This window comes from Cupressus sempervirens, chromosome 5 (genome assembly GCF_028749045.1).
Source record: "Cupressus sempervirens isolate cs-2001-9-10 chromosome 5, ASM2874904v1, whole genome shotgun sequence".
Classification (NCBI taxonomy): Eukaryota; Viridiplantae; Streptophyta; class Pinopsida; order Cupressales; family Cupressaceae; genus Cupressus; species Cupressus sempervirens.
The window spans coordinates 671,858,390-671,878,891 of record NC_143122.1 but is presented as its reverse complement, the minus strand read 5'-3'; the positions used below and the strand labels follow the sequence as shown (position 1 = coordinate 671,878,891).

General features: G+C 29.9%; 1 pseudogene; it reads left to right on the top strand.

Annotated features, from left to right (window-relative positions):
• The first annotated feature begins 325 nt into the window (after positions 1–325).
• On the top strand, positions 326–20,098 carry LOC149557732 (cell division cycle 20.2, cofactor of APC complex-like; annotated as a pseudogene).
• The last annotated feature ends 404 nt before the right edge of the window (positions 20,099–20,502 follow it).

The window sequence follows — 20,502 nt, the reverse complement described above, 5'->3', positions numbered from 1 at the left end:
ATTATAACTTTCGATCCCTCAATAGCAACTAACAACAATGATAGAGAAGAAGAACTGATATTGACTTTTGAGAGAGATGAAAATACGAACATGTTCTACAACAAATTTCTTCTTATATAAAGGGACAACATTGAGTAATTATAAGTTTGGAGTAAAGTATCGATTTGTCTATGTGACCTACTAAAGAGGAGAGTGATTCTTATCCTTATCGCTGTGAGCATTGATCCCTTCACCTCTACGGTTAATACTTTCATTCCGCTGCCCATGCTCTAGTGCACCTCTTTCGACAGTGGCATAAGTCACAAGTTTTACAAGTCTAAACATGATGCGGGTTTGATACTTTTTAATGTGGCGAAGGCTGAAAATACAAGTTGCTTTAGACATTAGCAAAATTGATGACGGCTTTGCGTAGATTCACGAGTCTGATATAGTACCCCCTGTAGATGTGATGCTCCGACTATCCTATTTTACGCATGCGCCAACCGTCGACCATCGTTATTTCACCCGGTCAATATTTATAAATTATTTATTGAACACGAGCCCACGTTTTTGCATAATCTTTGACACTATTTATGCTGCTCGTATTGTCCTGGTGGATGACTGGCATGCCTTCCGATTTAATGTTTCGATTCAAGTTAAGATGTTATAGATTTAGAAGATGGTAAATCAAGATCGGTGAATGTTTTCCAGGTTTAATAGAGACATATCCAAGTATTTATTTATGTAAGAAATGAAATTTTAGAGGTATAGTGAAATATAAGTGGAATTAAGGACAGAAGTGGAGGTGGGGATAGAGTGGTAACATGAATAATAGAATGAGAGAAGAGCAATAGAGAGGTGAAAAGATGAATAGAAATTAAAAGTGTAAGTTGTTAAAATTGACTATTTTGTCTCAAACTTAATTTCTTTCTTAATGTCTGATGTTTAAGTGATTCAAATGATAAAGATATATGAGGTGATAGATAGATAGATAGATAAATAGAGAGCAGATCATTGAAGAGGAATTGAGTAAATGAAACTTTTTTATGTGTGCTATTATCTTATAACCTATGAATTTACTTGTTATCCTAGAATAATATGATTTAAATGAATAATGTTATTTCATATAACTTATATGCTATTAGCTAAAATGTATTGGCATTTAATTAATATAAATGTGTGAGTTTGAGATAAGGAACAAATGGAACTATATTATAGTTCTAGCCCATTTACATGAAGTTGTCCTAAACATTATATACATGAGAATAAAACATGTTAGTATAATGAAACCATGCCAACAAGTTCCATGTAACATATCTATGCATTATCATTAGAGAAAATGTTTGCACTTTAAATAATTGAGGATCGTAGTATATGTTGCTCCTATTAACAACTACACATGAATATTCAAGGAGCATCTAATATGGGAAAATCATATTTAATTGAAAAAGGGACTGAACAATAAAACACCCCAATAAAAGGGATAATTACTAGTGCCATCCCCCATAGTGGTTGTGGGATTTAACATATGTGCATCAATAATATATTCAAATCCTAGAATCCCTATCGAAGATCAAGGGCTCATACTATAGAAGGCAATAATTGATATTTGTAAAATTGACATGCAAGGAGTAACATCAACAACAATGTCAAGAGTAAAACCTTTAGATAGCCTTTGTATTCAACCCTATTTTACGTTTGAAAGGTATTCTAAAGTTAAAAACTAATCCATCTACAATTATACAAAAATCAAGGAATCTAACCTATGTTGAATGACTCTTAAAAAAAATAATGATTTTTCACATACAAACAATAAAGTTGGAATTTTCACACATAAAATATTTTAGTATATACCAAACAATATTATGAACAAACTTTCTATAGTAGAAACAAAATGTTATCATTTAATATATCTAACACTATGTGTATAACCCTTACACCTTTCAAAGATGCAAGTGCTAGTCTTAAATTACAATTTTAATATGGGATCAAATCTAGAAAAAAATTCAATATTCAAAAGTGTCAATTTAGGTGGTATGTATGGTTCATGTAGTGAAATCAGTTGCATTTTTTAATGCGTAGAATTAACTTTGTCATTTTCTTTAGCTAAAGTCAAAATAGTATTTTGCAATGCCTTCACTAATATTGAATTTAATAGAATGAATGGGTTCTTAGTATTTGTAATAATGTGATAGTTATGAATAAAATATAGCCACATATAGCGTATTCTTTTTATAAACAATTCTCACAGGCCACAGAGTGAGTTCTAAGCATTTGTCAAAAAAATTAATATAACTAAAATGTTGGATACTATGAGTGAGAGTGTGACTGAGGGGATGTGTAAGAATTTGAATTCTTCATTCACAAGCATGAAAAACAAAAACAAAATATTTTTATAGCCAACCCAAATTAGAACATTAGGAAAAAATGACTTACCACCTTTGGGTTTTGATCCAAACAAACTTGACCACTATTTAGGATCACCTTTCAAGAAAATAGGACCCTTAGAACCATCACCATAGTGCTTCATAGCTTTATTAGGAATATAATTTTTACTCACCCCCTATGGTATCCCTAGTACAGTCTCTCACCCAGGAATATTCTTGGTAGCCATAGAAATGGTATAATCCTTCCAAGAGAGATGAAAAATTGCTAGGCCCTTAGGTTCTCTAAGCCATTTTCTAGGACTCCTACCACATGTAGATTGATAGGAGAGCCAACAGATAGTAGTAAACCACTATCTACAAGGATAATGCCAAAGGAGTTCTTTACTTTGACCATTTACCTTTCACAAGTTCATGAAGGATGGTGCTCTTCTCAATTAGTATCTGTTATTTTAGCTTTTTAAATTAGCACATAGCCTTCTTGGGTTTATATATTGACAATTCTACTTAGACTAGAAAGAGAAACCATTATGAAAACTATTTGTGACAATTTTACCCTTATCGTAACATTTCTACATTAATCATATGTGCACAATGGCACTTACCAATTTTTAGATATTAAAAATATAGGTATGTTGTATTTATTCAAAACAATACAAATTATTGGACTTATTACATTAAATTAGGTTACTATCTAAGATTAGATTAAATAAATAAATTAGTTCAATATTTAGTTTGTAGGAAGTTAATCATGTAAGTAGTTTTTAAAGGGAAAATAAGGCTATATAAAGCTATTTCGATATCAATGTGATTAATTTAGTTTGTATTTGAATGTATCTAATGAAAATATGAATCAATAAAATTAGTCATTTTATATTTTAGCACTTTCATTTGCTATCAGAGTGGGTTAATCAATGGTGAGTAGAGTACTTTTGATGGATTTTGGATGATCAAAGTCTAAGTTTTTTAGATGATGAGATCTTCTACAAATTGGAAAGTTTGTATTGAAGAGAGGTTTGAGATTTAATGTAGCCTACGAGTCCATGAATATACTATGATTTTTTTTTATCAAGAAAAAAAAAGAGATCAATTTCAAACTACATGTACAAATGAATTATTTTAGCAAACTAAAGACCTTATCAATCAAAAGTTAAGAAAAATACAGTCTTTGTTGCAAATGAAGGTGAGACATACTTTTGTACTTTTGCAATACATGCAAATAATGATTATTATGATAGTCCGCCTAAAAATTATATGATATTTGTGCATTAAATCATAACAAATAAGTAAATAGGAGGTTAGAGGCAATGGAGGCTGGAGAATTTTTATCATCTCAAGCTAGCTTCTCAATTACAAATGATTACTACATGAGAAGCACCTATTTGTGTCTCTAAAGAGGAAAGGACAACTTGGTAGGATTTGAAGAAGATTTCTTGAACACTTAAGGTTGTGTTAGAGACACCCAAAGGAGATGTTGACTTTCAAAGGAAAGGTATCCATGTGAAGACATGTCAGTGGTGATTATCTCTACGACACTTGAGGAGGAGTTAGACACACTTAGAGGAGATGTGGATTTTCAAAGGAAAGGTGTCTCATGTGCAACACCATAGGAGGCATTAGACACACTCCAAGGAGATGTGAAATTTTGGAGAAACTATGTCTCATTGTGCAAGGGAGCTAGGAACAATCTTATTATGAGGACAACTTCAAGATTTGCAGTCTAAATTTGGAATATGAAATCTACTTATGAGGACAACTTCATGATTTGCAATCTGAAGTTGTGGAGAGATAATCTACTTCAATAAGCAAAGATCGGTGAAAGAATTTCATTAAATTTTCTAGCGAAGAATTTGGTGAAGGACCTTCATCATAGTTTCTAGGGTTGGGTTAAAATCTCTAAAAATTTCCCTCAACATTCACTTTTGTTGGATTGATGTAATAAGGGGGGAATGTTGGAATTAGTACATTAAATTAGGTTATTCTCCAAGATTTTATTAAATAAATAAATTAGTTCAATATTTAGTTGCTGGGAAGTTATTCACATAAGTAGTTTTTTAAGGGAAAATAAGGCCATATAAAGCTATTTAGATATCAATGTGATTAATTTATTTTGTATTGGAATGTATGCAATGAAAATTTGAATCAATAAAATTACTAATTTTATATTTTATCAATTTAAGTGGTCAACATGTACAACATAGCATCAATTGGGCCTTACGATTGTTGAGCTCAAAAAAAATTTGTAAGCTTTTCCAAATCACCATTTTTCTTCTGATATGATATCCTATCATTTTTAGAATCTATTGATGAGATGATACCAAATAATCCCATAGTCTTACAAAAAAAGGAAGGAGAGATTTAGCAAGTGCAATTTTAAGCAACATCAACATCCTTCTTCGCTCTCCCATGAAAAACACAATATACATGACAAATTTTAACATTAGCTTTGCCTTCTAATTTCTAAAACACACCTCCATCACTTAATTTCCAAACTTCCTTGCCATAACTTGGTAGGAACTATGTTGCACTGTAGCCCTTGCTAAAATTAATATTTATATCTAGGTCTTGAAAGTTTGCAATACTTATCTACCTAAACTTTGGAATCTTATTTTACACATTTTGACAATCCTATACCAAATGGCAACAAGTATGGCAATACTATAAAAGAGGTGAGCTCTAAGATTTCAAGGCACTGTGACATTAAATAGAAGATTAGTATATAGTCTATAAATTATTCTAATAATCATGGAGGATGTTAAATATACAAACTATGTAAAATGATTTACCTAACCATCTATAGAAAGTATTGAATGATTTCCTCTGATTTCATTATTATTGTGATCAATAATTGGTGTATGATAAGATTACATATCTCAAGCTAATGAGTGTAAAATAAATTTAAAGAGAAATAATATTTCACTGAAATAATCTACTAAAACTATCATGTATAATCATGATCTATAAGAATTGAATTTTATCTAGGAATCAAATACCTTGGAATTGTCCTTGTAATAGTATAAAATATAAGAAAATTATTTGAAAGCATAGTAGGTCTTGGACTAGTTGTAAGTTGGAATGAATATAAGACTTTTATTTGAAAATATTTTTTATTGTCAATAAGTTTCGGTGAAAAAATTGCATTTAAATGCTGATTTTATATTTTCTCATGAATTTAATTTAATGAAGAAATATTTATTCAATTAATTGACTTGGTCATTCTAAATTATATTTTATTATAGATTTTGTCTACTTGTGTATCCTTTCCCAAAAACTCAGGTTCTGATATTTTAAGGTTGAGAATTCTAAGACATGATCATTATCCATTTACATAGATTTTTCAACGTTGTGTAGTGCACTTGTTATATGGTTGAAAATAAGGCAATGTAAAAACAATTAGAGTCCATTACATGGCACAAAAGCACAAGTTTCCTAAAAGATGTTATGAAAGCACCTTTAATGAAGCTTCCCTTATGAAGCTTTACAATGAAATTCGTTGAAGGTTTATGATAAAATACATTACATTTGCATGACTAAGATTTTTTTAATTTTAATTTTTTAAATTTATAGAATTTATAACCCTTATGCATAGACCTTATAAACTTATTAGATTAAATGCACTTTTCTTGAAGTTTGATTAGTCCCTTTTTGTTAATTGCTTATTATGAATTTATAAATATCAATATCAATGTAAATTTATATTAATATGATCAATTTGTGACAACAGTTTACAATTATTACCAATATGAAAAATATGATATTAAGGTGTTAGAGATGGCATGAGTCTACGAGTAGGATACCATTGATGGGAATAGTGTGTGTAAGGCTGCTATAGATATCCATAATTGATTGCACATTCCTATTTTGGATACTCATTCCACACCTAGATGCCATCACATACCCAAATGCAAATGCTAGTAATACAAAAATTTGCACTATTCACCTTTAGAAACAAGTGCCACACAATGTCTTAGTACTTGCCTTTAGTTTTTATATAGATATAGTTTTAATTTAATAATTTTTTTATAATTTATAGAACATTTTAATTAATAAAAATATTATATATTTATAATTTTCTATAATTCTATTAATTATAATCATAATTTAAATTTTATATATATATATATATATATATATATATATATCATGTGATACTATTATATTATAAATAAATCATAATATCTTTATAATGATAATATATAATAATATTTATTAAACGATTATATAATATAACAAATATCATATTTTTAGTATTTTTAATTGAATGACAAAAATTATATTTAAAAAAATACAATATTAAAATATAAAAATCTAAACCAACCCACTTACATTCAAAAAAATATTAAAAATGAATCATAATCACCTTAATAAAAAATAACTATACAATCCATCCGACCCAACCCATATAAGAGCTAAATGAATTCACCCAATCAAATCTTAGAAAAATATTTTCGAAAAATTGTAAAGTTAAAATATTTACATCTATGCTTATGCAACATATTAGTTTGATGAAAAAGTTAAAATCAAATACCTCATACTATAGAAAAAAAAAAAAAAAAATCACTAGTTAATGTGTAAAATTTAAAATGTGTCACAATAATACTTAGCCTATCAACAATCTCTAAAAAGCGTGAAGTTTCATTGTCCATACCTCCGTTATCATCTTTTTATTTATAAAGTGCGATGGTCATGGCATGGGCCCTTAGTCCTTAGCACTATGTTACATGTAGACCACAACATTCATGGCAAACCCATAGTCAAATGCCCCTAGAGAGTGATGCACAATTTTTCAAAATCATAAAGTATTTCAGGCAAGCACGAAAAAACAAGGTGGAGAAGGAAACATTAATCTTGACTTTCACTCTATGAGGAACCATAATTACATCTATATTACTATCGTATCATGGATGATCATTTCTACCGTTATTATATGCAAACCCACACAATTAATAAACACCACTACTACAAGGTACGACTTTTCAAGACCAAAATTAATTATCATCTTAGCTTTATCTTTTATTTTAATTTTATTTATCTATTAACTTTGATTTTTTATTTTTCATCTCAAAATTACATAATGACAAGGTAAATCAAAGCTAGAAAGTAATTTCATCAAAGGGCAGGCCAATCTTGAAAAGTTGAAAACCTAGTAGCCTTGGAATTCTTGGCTTTGCTCAATCTGTGCACCACCCACAATAGGTATTATGAAAAGGGATCTGGGATTTGAGATTGAACAGCTCCTCTTAGGCAATCATTGTCAATTAAGGTACAAAATGTTTAGTTACATTTAAGAAAACAAATAATAAGGTTTCTTTTGGTTTTCATGGAAATAATGGTTGAAGCTTTAGGGTTTTGCCTACATGTGTACCCCTCTTCAAATCACAAGATTTACTCTTAATTTTAGCCATACCCAATTTTGTTCACTATCTAGGAGCCTAAGTTCTAAAAATTGTAGAGGCCAATGGAATATAGTCTGATTAAATATGCAAATGCCAATGCTTTGAATGAAATGTTAATTTTATTTTCTTGATTCTCACCTAAAGTAGTTCTTCAATAGGCTTTGCTTAGCTTTACTGGGGAGAGGTAACTTGAATGATGTCTATGGACTATCTTAACATAGAAAAAAATTGTGAATGGAGAGCAAAACAAGTGCTTTGCAACCACCAAAGCTTAGATTGTTATGTGTTTTTCCATTGAGATTAGGGCATGCATATTTTTTGATGACTGTTTTTGGCTTTATGAAAGCCCCACTTTCTTCGATCAAGTATTGGATGTTGGACACTTAGAAATATCCATCTTTGATTCTTCCTCCCATCTGAAGCTCTAAAATCAAAGGTTCTCAAAAATGGGGTTTCCACTATTGATGAAATTAGTCCCACATTTTACTATAAACCATTTTTAATTTGGCTATGTGCAAGCTCTAACATAATTTGGCCCTTTGAATTTTTTTTGATTTATGTATATTTTTAGAGACTTAAAATCAAAGCATAAAACCTTGTATAGATCTATGAGCATTTTCTTCTGTTGGTATTTTGTGGTGTTTGAAACAATCTAGTTAAGTAAGAATGCATGTTTTACAACCATCTATTATTATCATAAATGGTAGAATCAATAAAACAATTTATCTATTTTCTAATCTTATGTTTCTTTTAGAGCCAATGCTCTGAAACTAGCTTCACTAAAGGTACAACCTATTACTCTAATTTAAGAAGGCACAAGAAACTCTACTAATTTAAGTAGATACAAGTAGTAGTGTACTCAACTAATTAAGAAACTATTAACTGGGCAATGCTATGCAACTGTCCTCACTAAAGGCACAAATTGATAAAAATAGATAAAGTGGGAGGATGCATGGATGACTATAAAAGATGGATGGGTCTTCCAAAATATCCTATTCTAATATAGGAAAGATTAAATAAAGAAAAAATTAGGTTGTGATTGACATTTTTTATTCTTTTTTATTTTCCAATTTAGCATATGTGCAAGCTTTGAATATTGCGTAGAATAGTAGTGTATGGCTATTTGACTAGGTAACCTAAGTAAAACATCACGTCCATGAAAAAAATATCTTCATGATTTTTTTTCAATTTATAAAAGTTTTGGTGTTCAAAATGCAATGCAATCATCAAATGTGACAATGAATTCCAAATAGGTGGAATATTAGGTATTAGTTGGTAAAAAAAAAATAAACTAGGAAAGCATTAACTAAGAGCAAAACCTTACAACATGCCTTTAGTATTGTCTGGCATGTTGTATCCACTCTCGCAATAATGAGAGGAGTAGAATAAGACCAAATAATGTTAATGCATAAATCATGATTTATAGTTTGATTGAGTGTCATTCATTTTTTTTGAATGTCCTTTATTAGTTTGGAGAATTTTAGTTCTACTTTGTGATCTATAAGGGAGATTAGCATTCAAGAGGAAGATAAGGCCAAATACTAATACTATATAGTATTCAAGAGGAAGATAAGGCCATAATACTAATACTGTGTAGTCATTCATATACACATTCCAATTGTTCTTGCTATTGAGTGTGGAGTTCTTGGTTGGCTAGCTTCTTTATTTCTTTTCAAAATTTCTCTTTTTGGTTTTGGGTGAATGGCAAAGGAGTTCTTAAAGTGTGAAGTCTTCTTATTGTGGGCATAATGGACATAACTCTACAACATGTTCTAGAGCAATGAAATTGTTTAAATTGAAGCTCATAGAAATGGATGTGGATATGTATATGAGAAAGAGTGTAAGTACAGGGGATCTCATTCAATACCATGGGTTTAGCAGCTTACAGGTAGATTCTAGATCAGCTAGACATGAAGGGTATTTTTTTGATGGACTGATTCGTACTTCTAGAAAATCTAGAGGCAGAAAGAAAGGTGAGAAAATTTCCAACAACTCTAATGTAATTGAGTTCTTTTTATGGTGTTTTGGTGTCTTTTACTTCTCATTGTTTTTTGAATGAGATTGAGTCTCAATAATAAATATTTATCTAGAGTAAGGTTAATCTATATTTTAATGTATTGATTATTCCCAAAATTCATTTAGACTACATTTTAAAAATCAACAAAGAATGGACTCAATATAGTTGTATGCATGGCAAGGATTAATTATGATTATAAATCCAAAACTCACTGCTTAATAAAATCTTTATATGTTTGTGTTTTTTTTTTTATAGTTAATTTAGATTGCATCCTTATGCTCTAAAAAAGGGATCATTACATTTGAATCTTTATATGTTTGTGTTGTTTTTCCATAGTTAATTTAGATTGCATCCTTATGCTCTAAACTGGGGTTCATTACATTTGTACCAATCCATGACAAAGATCCATGAAGACTATGAATTCAATTTTTCTTTTTTGAAGTTGATAGCCTTTCATAAGATACTTCTTTATTAATTTATGAACTCTCAAGTAAGATTTAGATAAAGTATTTTTACCCATCCATGATAGGGATCCATGAAGACTATGAATTCAAAAGTTCTTTCTTGAAGTTGATAGCCTTTCATAAGAAACATCTTTATTAATTTATGAACTTTGAAGTAAGATCTAGATAAAGTAAGCTTCCTGTGTTCTTTAAGCCAAAAAATGTTCTTAACTTTTTTAATTGTTCTTTCCTTATTAGCAAGATTTGTTTTATCTCTGCTTTTAGATTAGGAGTGTCTTCTAGATCTTGGGTTTTAAGGTTATTTTCTATGGTAAAAATTTGAAGCCTCCTTTTTAACATGATAGATGATTAGCATATGAAGTTTTGATCTCTTTACAAGATAAATTCTTCAAATATAGGCTATCTTGATTGAATTATAATTATAAATAGACTGATTGATAAAAATGGTTATTATCTTCTGAAGTTGAGAAGACCTGTTCATTATATTATCTTAGATAACTTGATTGAATTACAATTATAAATAGTTTGATTTATAAAGATGATTAATATCTTTAGAAGTTAGGAAAGACTTTTTCATAATATAATCTTACATCAACTAATGCTGGAAGAACGTTCAACATCTCTTTACTCAATTCTAATTTCTCATCTATGACTTTTATTATCAATTAATTGGAGGAATAAAAAAATTCCATAAATTTGTGGGTATTTTGTACATGGGTGCCATGGAGTGAGGAGAAGCATAAACTATTTTTTGCTAGACTATAAAATCTTGGGAAGGGTGATTGGAGAGGGTTTCCCCAAACATTTTGTTACAAGTAGAACTCCAACACAAGTGGCCAACCATGCTCAGAAATATATTTTGAGACAAAGCAGTTTGCCCAAAAAAATGTTGATCAAGCCTCTTTAATATTTGCCCACATGCACAAAATGTATAAATATCTCATTTCCATAACTTAATCAAGATTTCTAAACATTTTTCTTTTGTAAATTACCTATTTTTTTATTTTTTTCTCTGGTTTTTTTCATATTACAAGCTGCTTTGTAAATTAGGAATCACTAGAAAACCCACAAGCATCTTCCCACAATTTATATGAGGATATACATTTATTAGAAGAGGTAGTTCTGAATTTATCTCTCTTCATATCTAAATATGGAGAAAGCATGGATAACTTGAGCCACATGTATTTTTTCCTTCATGGCTAGATCTAAAACAAAGTAGTAGAAGTGATGACAATAGTGATAAAAATAAAGAGATACGGGTAGAAAAGAATAACCTTTTCGTTATCCTCTTTAAAGAAAAAGTTTCTATATAAAATATTATAAATGTGCATATTATAAATTGTACATATCATAGTAAAAAAAATTATAGGAAGAAAATACCATTTCAATTGGTTTTATGTTTATCAGTATTTACAGCTAAAACTAGCAACAATATCTAAGTCTCTCAGTTTCTGCTATTGCTTCAACATGCATTGGTATTAATAGTGTTTTTCATGACAAATTGTGATCATAGTAGAAATTCCAGTAGAAAAGGATTCACCATATCCTCCATGTCTAACAAAGAGTTGCTATAGAATTAATTTCATATGCATTTGTTATGAGGTACCCCTAGACCAAAGTTTTTTTATATTTTATAGATCTTAGACACATTGTATTAGAAACTAGAAATTATTTATTTGACTATTGAGACCTATACACTCAATGGCCAACTATGCCAACTTAAAAAAACAACAACCTCATATTACATTCTTCACTTGTATAAATTAAATGGGAGAAATGAGTTGAATACCATTTCTCCAATAATATAATTCATTATTACTTTGGTTTGAATTTTAAATTAAATTTAATTGAAATAAAGTTTACCTAATATGGTAAATAAAAGCAAGGAACACAAATGAGTGATCAATTGTTCCTACTACAGGCTTGACGATAAATGTTTGGATTATGTTGGACACAAAATTTTCTTGATGATGCAATTCTTTGCAGAATTTAGATAATAAAAAATTATAACATAGAGAATTGGTTGATATTATATAGAATGCTCAAAATGAGTTCACTTTGATCACCCACTTCGATCCATGTTGGTTTACTCCATGGAGTCTAAAATTATAGGATTTCCTCAAAATAAATTTGACTAGAAAGTTCTAAAGCTTCATTGATGAAAGAGGGAAAGATTTCGTAAATTGTGTTTTTATATCATGTTAGATGAAAGGGTGTTAGGGTAGTTCTTATAGAGGAGGGATCAAAATAAACATTTTTTTGGTCTTGATTCAGTTTAGAAGTACTAAAAAAGGTTTCTAATACAAGAGGGATCAAAATAAACAATTTTTTTGTTCTTGAGTCAATTTAGAAGTACTAAAAAAAGTAATTAGTATTATTCTATGACCAAAAGGCAACTCAACTACCTCATAGGGCTGGAGGCATTATGGTAAAATATGAGAGAAAAGATAACTTTGTTAGCTTCCCAACACATAGTAAGAAGGTCTCTAATGTTGGCTAGTCCATATCATTGTAGGTATATCATTATATTCCTTTAATTGATGAGAAACACATGGAAATCAAAATGTAACCATTTTATGGCTAACAAAGTATAAGCTTAATCTTCATAAAGGAACTCATGAAAATTTCTCTATACTTTCCACATCAATTTCACTTTCATATTGGATAATCAACCTAGGTTGTGTTTCTATTTTATATTTGTATGGAAATGACATGTGTGATGGCAGATAACTCAACATGAGTACAAGATTACTACTAAATAGGATTGTGCTTATTATGTTATCATTTCTAACCCTATGAAACATTTACCAAATGGAAACATGATGTGTTTTCTAAAGCATCAGGTAGGGGGAACTTAACTAATAAAATGAACATGTGGAACATCAATTTAATCAAAATAAACCCAACTTGATGTAGTTTTTTCCCTTTGGAACAATGCTATTTTCGCATTCATCCTTTATCTAGCTTTTATTATAAAAAAAATTGCTTCACTCTTAACTTTTAATGTATATGTTACATGAAAAGTAACATTTTTCATGTGCATGGTGTGAGACACATATGTTCATTGACTATAGGTTTTTGGAGTTGGACCATTGGACCCATATGCCTTTGACTAGTGGTAAGTTACAACAACTCTAGAAAACATAAATGTGTTTGATTTAAAATAAATAGTTTGTCATTAAATGATGTCCATCAACTCTAGGAAACTTTTTTTTAGGCAACCATTATACAAAAGATACACATGCTTTAAACCAAATCAAGGCCTTTCATCTTTTTTTATGTTTTCTTGGGTTAGTGTCATTAGTAGGAAAGGTTCCATTATATTTTATTGTTAAAGTATATTATTTGTTTCCGACAAAAATGGACTACTACTAAACTTAGTTTTTCTTTAGTTGACAGTCTATTAGCACATCACCTTAGCATAAAATTATTTCAAGTAATGTCAAAGCATAAGACAAACAATAATGTGACAGCATATGATACTGAATGAATTATGATATTGTCCATTATTGATGTAGAGACTTAGATAACTAACAGTTGCATAATCTATACAAGTGAGATTTTATTATATGAACTATTAATATGAATTTCTTGGTTATATTCCTTTGTGATCCCTTTTACTAAAATGACACTGATCTATTCAAATAATTTTCTTGGTTATATTCCTTTGTGTTCCCCTTTTACTGAACTACCAAAATGTAATTTTTTTTTGTAGAGTGCATTTCGGTATCAATTATGGCTGACTAGAGCAATGACAGAATATTCAATCAGAACTAGTTGTGGGCCTAAAACTAAAGTTTCCCTTAGACACATGGATTTTATATCTAGATATTATTTCCATATTTCAACATCAACCAAGTAAGTTTCATATGCAATAGTTCTATTTATTTCATTAGTGAAGTTTTCTTTAATTTTTTTACAAAAAGGAGACACAAATACAACCATCTGGAGTTGCAAGATAAATTCTACAACATTATATGATAATATGGAACCAAGTTTTCCTTGGAAAGGAAGATTGGTACTCTATTAAACTCCCTTCATAAGCAAACATAAATTTCTAGAATGGGCTAAAGTTTTTGTTAACTACTCATTTGATTACAATGTAATTTGATGCATCTCATTTATAGGAATTCTTAGTAATTTGTTCTCTGATCTTGGATGGTTCATATGAAGTCAGTTTCAATGTTATTAGGTCCATCCACATCTTGAGTTCATGAATTAATTCTTAAATATGGCAAGACTACATCCAGACATCAACTATACTTTCCATGATTTCAACTATGAATGAATGAATTCAATTACATCCTAAAATCAATTATACATTTAATGTGAATGCGACTTTGTATACATGCTAGGAGTTCAACCAGGCTTGATATACACATTTAGGCATAAGAGAGAATACTTGGAGGACAATATGTGGACCTTAGGATCACTATAAAAACTTGCCCTTTCTCTTCTCTCACATGTTTCTAGTTCCTCTATTATAGACATGAACTACATATATAGTTGTATTGACTCTCTAAATTGAATGTGTTTACTTTAGTGATAGTGGAAAATCTTGTTGGAGTGCATGTTGTGTTGCATATAATAAATTGCAACACAACTGAGTTGGGCACACCTCAACACAATGGTGGAATGTAGAGCTAGAGGAGACATGACTATGTGATGATGAACAAGATGTATAGATGAGATTAGAGGAAATAGTTGCACTTCCTTAAAGTTATAATGATGATTTTTCTATATCCATTTTTGATAGTGTATCCATATTTGTATCTATATCCATATCCATGCAACATTATACTTTTTTCTGCTAACTAGTCCCTTGTTGCAACTTTATCTCTTACTTATAAAACTTTGAAACCATCATATTCCTTGTCAAAAATACCCACTTTATTTGTTTACTCATCAAGCTTGTGTGGCCACAACTTTTGGGTCTACACTAAATAATTTTGGCACTAAACTATTTTCAGCACTAAAAAATTCTTTGTAGTTCAAATATACCTTTATTGTAATCTTTTAAGGCATCCGGATGACCAAGTGAATGAAAATATATAGGCAAAACAATGAAATGCTACCACACATTGAAGATGTGAACCAATGATTGTTTCTGCAGACAATCATCTCTCTTTCAATTAGAGTAAAGATATCCATGATCATTTTACAAATTGCAAAGGACATACTACTTGGTCTGTTTTCATTTTCAGTAGTGGGTTAGGGCCAATGGAGTAGTGCAATAGGAGTGGAAAGGGGGAAGAATATCACAAATGGACAACAATAACTTTATTGTTAATGTAATGCCAATTGCACGTGCATAAATTTTCTTGACAAATTCTATTTTAAGTCTTGTTGGAACTACAATACATAAAAAATTCAAGTATTCAAGGAGAGTTGAAGTAGAAGTGATATAACCTTCATAAGGCACCAACAACATAGTAGTACAAATTCTAAGATATTTATAGAATTTTAACATTGAATGATGCAGAAGTTGAGGTTTTAGTTGAGCTGTAACAATGATTTGGTAATAGTATGAGCATGAAAGGTTCAATAGAGAGCAAGTTTTAGTTTCTTTTTGCAATGCCATTCGTTCATGGCCAAGGGTGGAATTTAAAGTTTCTTTGAAATGTGAGACACAAACAACCTTTCTTTGTTTCTCATGCTGCACATTATCAAGTTGATGTCCCTTTTCCCATATGCAATTCACATGTCTTGAGGTGACTATGGATTACTCTTGTAGTATGGTTTCTCTCATGGAAGCAAGCTTGTTAACTTTGCGCTCTTCACAAGATGGTTTAGATGTTGTTATGTAGGAACCTTTGATGAGCTAGATGCAAAATATTTGTTATGTGTTAGGGGTTTGCATGGAATCTTCCTTGGAGAAAGTAGAAATACTGATGCACTATTATGAGAAGTGCAAGTTGTGGGCACACAGATGAATAAAAAAAATAGTCAGGGCCTTCTGTAAGGATAGAATAGTTTTCCAATGATATAAATATGAAAATTAATTATTTTACTAAGGGTCGGTATCAAATTTAATTGTCTAGTAATTTTTTGGTGATTCAACGGTCTATCCTCCTCTAAGTTGATTGGAAGTCATCTTAACCGAGAAATATTTTATTGCTTAGTCTTTGTACTATATTTTTAAATGTTCAAACATCTTTGTGGGGTTATGTAATCTCCATAACAAATCTAACATATGAGGAATTCAGCGGGGTTTATCTTGGATAAAATGTACTGAAAATCATTTTCTATTGAACTTTTGAAGAGCAACAAAATATTTAGTCAAGAAAGTGTTTTTTAATTGAAAATTTCACTCAAATGTTTGTGGAACTTAAAGCCATAAATAATTATTTTTAAGAGTAGTAATATAGTTTTTATGGCATGGAAATCAATTTTTGTATAATATTAAGTATGGTGAAATTTTTTGAGATGGTGGTACACAGGTGTTGAGTTGAACTAATTATTTATTGCTAGAGCAGTTATGTTTCCAACATGAGAATTTTTTAGTGGAGCATATGCATGCATCAACCTATGTTCTACATTTAGTTATAAAATTTCCGTGCACAAATAACTATTTTTGTGTGTAGGTGAATGAGCTAGCAAAGTGCTTCTTCTCAAGAATCACAACAAATATAGAAAAAATGTACAAAACATTCCATTTTTAACTTGATAGCAAGTTTGTTTCTTTAAATCTATGAAGCTTCATAACAATAATTATATGTAAAAAAAAATTATTATTTTTTAATTATTTCACACATTTTGCCAAATGTTAGAACTCCATAGAAAGGAATAAAGTGTTGAAAGCATCATTAGATGAGCTTCTGACTGTGGGGGTTATATTTGATTTGATTTTGTATATCAAATTATAGATTGTAGAAACCTAATAGTTTTAGTGATATTGTATTCATATAATTAATTCATATTTTATATCTTATATTCAAATTTTAGTTTCTTATGTTAATCACAATAGACTTATTTCAGCACTTACCATGTATTTTCCATGGACTCTAATAAAACTCTTCTTGTAGGATATGGTATATATATCATTATCTCATCCCAAGAAATTGGCTATGATATTTCAATATTCATAAATGGAGGAAATTATATGTGTGAGTTTGTTGCTATAGTGTTTTCAAGCCTACAACATGTGGTTGCAATTGTTTTTTGGGATGCACATTATGTGAAAGAAAGCAGAGTTTTAGGTATGAACAACTAAGATAGCATGGTATGTATGGATTGACCACAACTAAACAAAACTTAGAATACACTTTTTTAGGGGTTTTTGTTGTTTGGAATAACCTCATAGCTGTATTTTACTTAAGACAATAAATTTATCTAATCTTTATAGTGGAAATGTTTGTAAAAGTCCTTTTTGTGCTGTTCTAAACTGGACTAAAACCAGCAATATCATTTCATGGAGCTTTAATAGCATCTTATGAAAATGAAAAAATTCACATATTTACATAATAGTGTTTGTAAGTATTCACTTCAAACATATTTAGTATTTAAATTGGGGCTTGCTACTCCACAATTGCTAGAATTGGATTTATGTTTATATCATTTTCTCTTTTGAAAATAATTGTTACTATAATGGCTTGAGTTACTTTTTGAACTTGTACATTAAGTTAAGATTTTAGATTTGGTGCTCTTGTATTAATGGTATGTGCAAGATCATGGTGTGCCAAAAAGTGGCAATCTGAAAAATCTATAGTTCTGAAATATCTCAAACCATTTCAAAATCTATTCCAACTTTTTTCCCACCCACCCTGATACTAAATGAAAACAATTAATATCTTTTTAAGGTCTAATATATCTTTTGATACCAAACCTATATGGTCAACTTTAAAAACATCCTTAAAATGTGCTTTTGACCTATTTTTATGTGACTTTTACTTCAAACATATAGCTAATGACTTTTTTTTAATGAAAAATTGATGAAATGAAAAAGGGTTTCATAAGAATGTTCTTATCTTTCCATTAATGTAAGGTTTGTCAAATTATGAGTTTAGTAAGTAATTATTACTTATTTTCTAATCGAGTTACATATAAAGTGTTGACTGACACACTACTTGAAAAGAAACTATAACTTTCAAATGGTACAACGTTTTTTAAATCTAAAAGATTCATCACATTCTATGTTTCTTCTACTATAAGGGAAAAAAATTAAAAATTGAATTTTGTAGAGTTTTGAATTAGTTAAAGTGGTTAGACACGAGAGTTTTTTTATTCCAAAAATACCCAAAAATATGTGTCACATCTAGGCATGAGTCTAATACTTATATCTAGAATATTATTAAAAAGTATTGTTATTTGATTTTGATTAAGGTGGTTAGACATATGTCTACTTATTTTTGTTCTAAAATTTTTGTAATATTGCATTAAAATTCAAAAATTTAACAAATTATTTTTTATTTTTTTGAGATAAGTCCTAGTAGTTTAGAAACTAGATTCAATTTTCTAGAGATTCTTTTCTCTGAACTTTTTTATATAAAGTTAATAACAAGTAGAAAATTGCATGTCAAGTTGACATAACCCTAATTTTTTAATTTTTTATTACCACTTAAGAGCATAGTTTGGTTGATCGTGATCTTGCACATACCCTTCAAATGCATGGACATATTCTTTTATTGTGATAGTATTTTTTATAGGTCAATAAGGATTCATCTACATTATTTTCATACTTTTTTTATGAATTGTCTCTTTAACTAGCTAGTGGAATAAGAGTGATGAAATTGGATTTTCTAAAACTTTGTAATGTAGTTGTTTGCAGTGTGAAGATAGAACATTGGATGCCCTAGATCTTGTTGATGATAATCATTTGAATCTTCTGGATTGGAGTGAGTAATTTTATATTTATAGCTCTTGGCAATGTAGTTCACTTATGGGATACAAATATGAGCATTAACTTTGAGCTATTGAGTGTAGATAATGGTGTTGCTCTAATAAGTAGTGTTAATTTGGCACCTGATTGGAAAAATGTTTCTATTGGACTCACTAGCTCTTATAATTGATAGATAAAGATTATGATTTTTTGATGTTCTAATTTTATTTTCTTGTCTCTGTGTACTACATTATTCACATAGTAGTTTTATCACACTTGAATGCAATTAAGATCTTTAAAATGTCATTGTGGCCATGTAGACTTGCTTTCCTAAAATGACACTATTCTTGCAACTAGTGGTAAGGTTAGCAAAGTAATACTCCACGATGTTTGTATTGGTAATTCCAATGTTAAGACATAAAGAGGCCATGAGTAGGAAGTGTTTGGATTAAAGTATATGCCATCCTCTAATGTTAGAAATTGGTATCTTTAGAGGATGGAAAAACATTATAATGCAATCATAACCTTGGCATGGTGCCATTTCTAGCACAATCTTTTAGAATTTTGTGCAGGTCTTGTAGACCAGTCAATTAAGTTATAGAATAGTATTACTAGATTATTCCTTAAGACCAGCAACACTAACTCTTAAGTTTGTGCATTATTGTGGAATAAACATGAGTGTGATCTCTTGAGTGCACATGGGTATATTGAGAACCAATTGACATTATGGAAATATCTGTCTATGGTAACGATTGTAGAACTTATGGGCTATACTTCTAGGGTGTTGCATATGGCATAGGTATGCATGCTTTTGGAATTTGGATACGTTTGCATTAATTCCTTAGTTTAACCAGTTCATACATTAACCCTCACTACATTTTGTATTTTAGAGACCAAATGGATATACTATTGCATTAGTTGGAAGAGACAAGACCTTGAGATTTTGGAAAGTCTTTGGAACTCATGATAGCTAAAAGAGTACCAAAACTAATGATCCAGAAAGTATCCTTGGCAATAATTTTATGCATAATCTTAAGTAGTTTGTTGATTACATAGAATGGGAACATTTTATACTCTAGGTGATCTTAGATTCTTTTTTTCTTATTGTGTGATTCATTTATATTCCTTAAGTAAGAACGTGTTGGTACTACAATAATTTTTATGGCTATTGGTGTGCATGATGTAGTTTATTATGTTGCATAAATGACCACATTTTATGCTAACACTACTAATGTTTTGTATGATCACATTCTAGTTATATCTAGTCTTTGTAACTCCTGAATAATTGAAGGATGATTCAAGGTAGAGACAAGGGAAGCTAGGTGTATATGTTTCTAGATTCGGGAGTAGACATGTATGTAGTCTCTTCTTTTGGAAGCAGCATTTGCAAGGGAAGAAAATGACTTATTCTCGAGCAAAGAACAACTTTGAATCTTCCATAAGT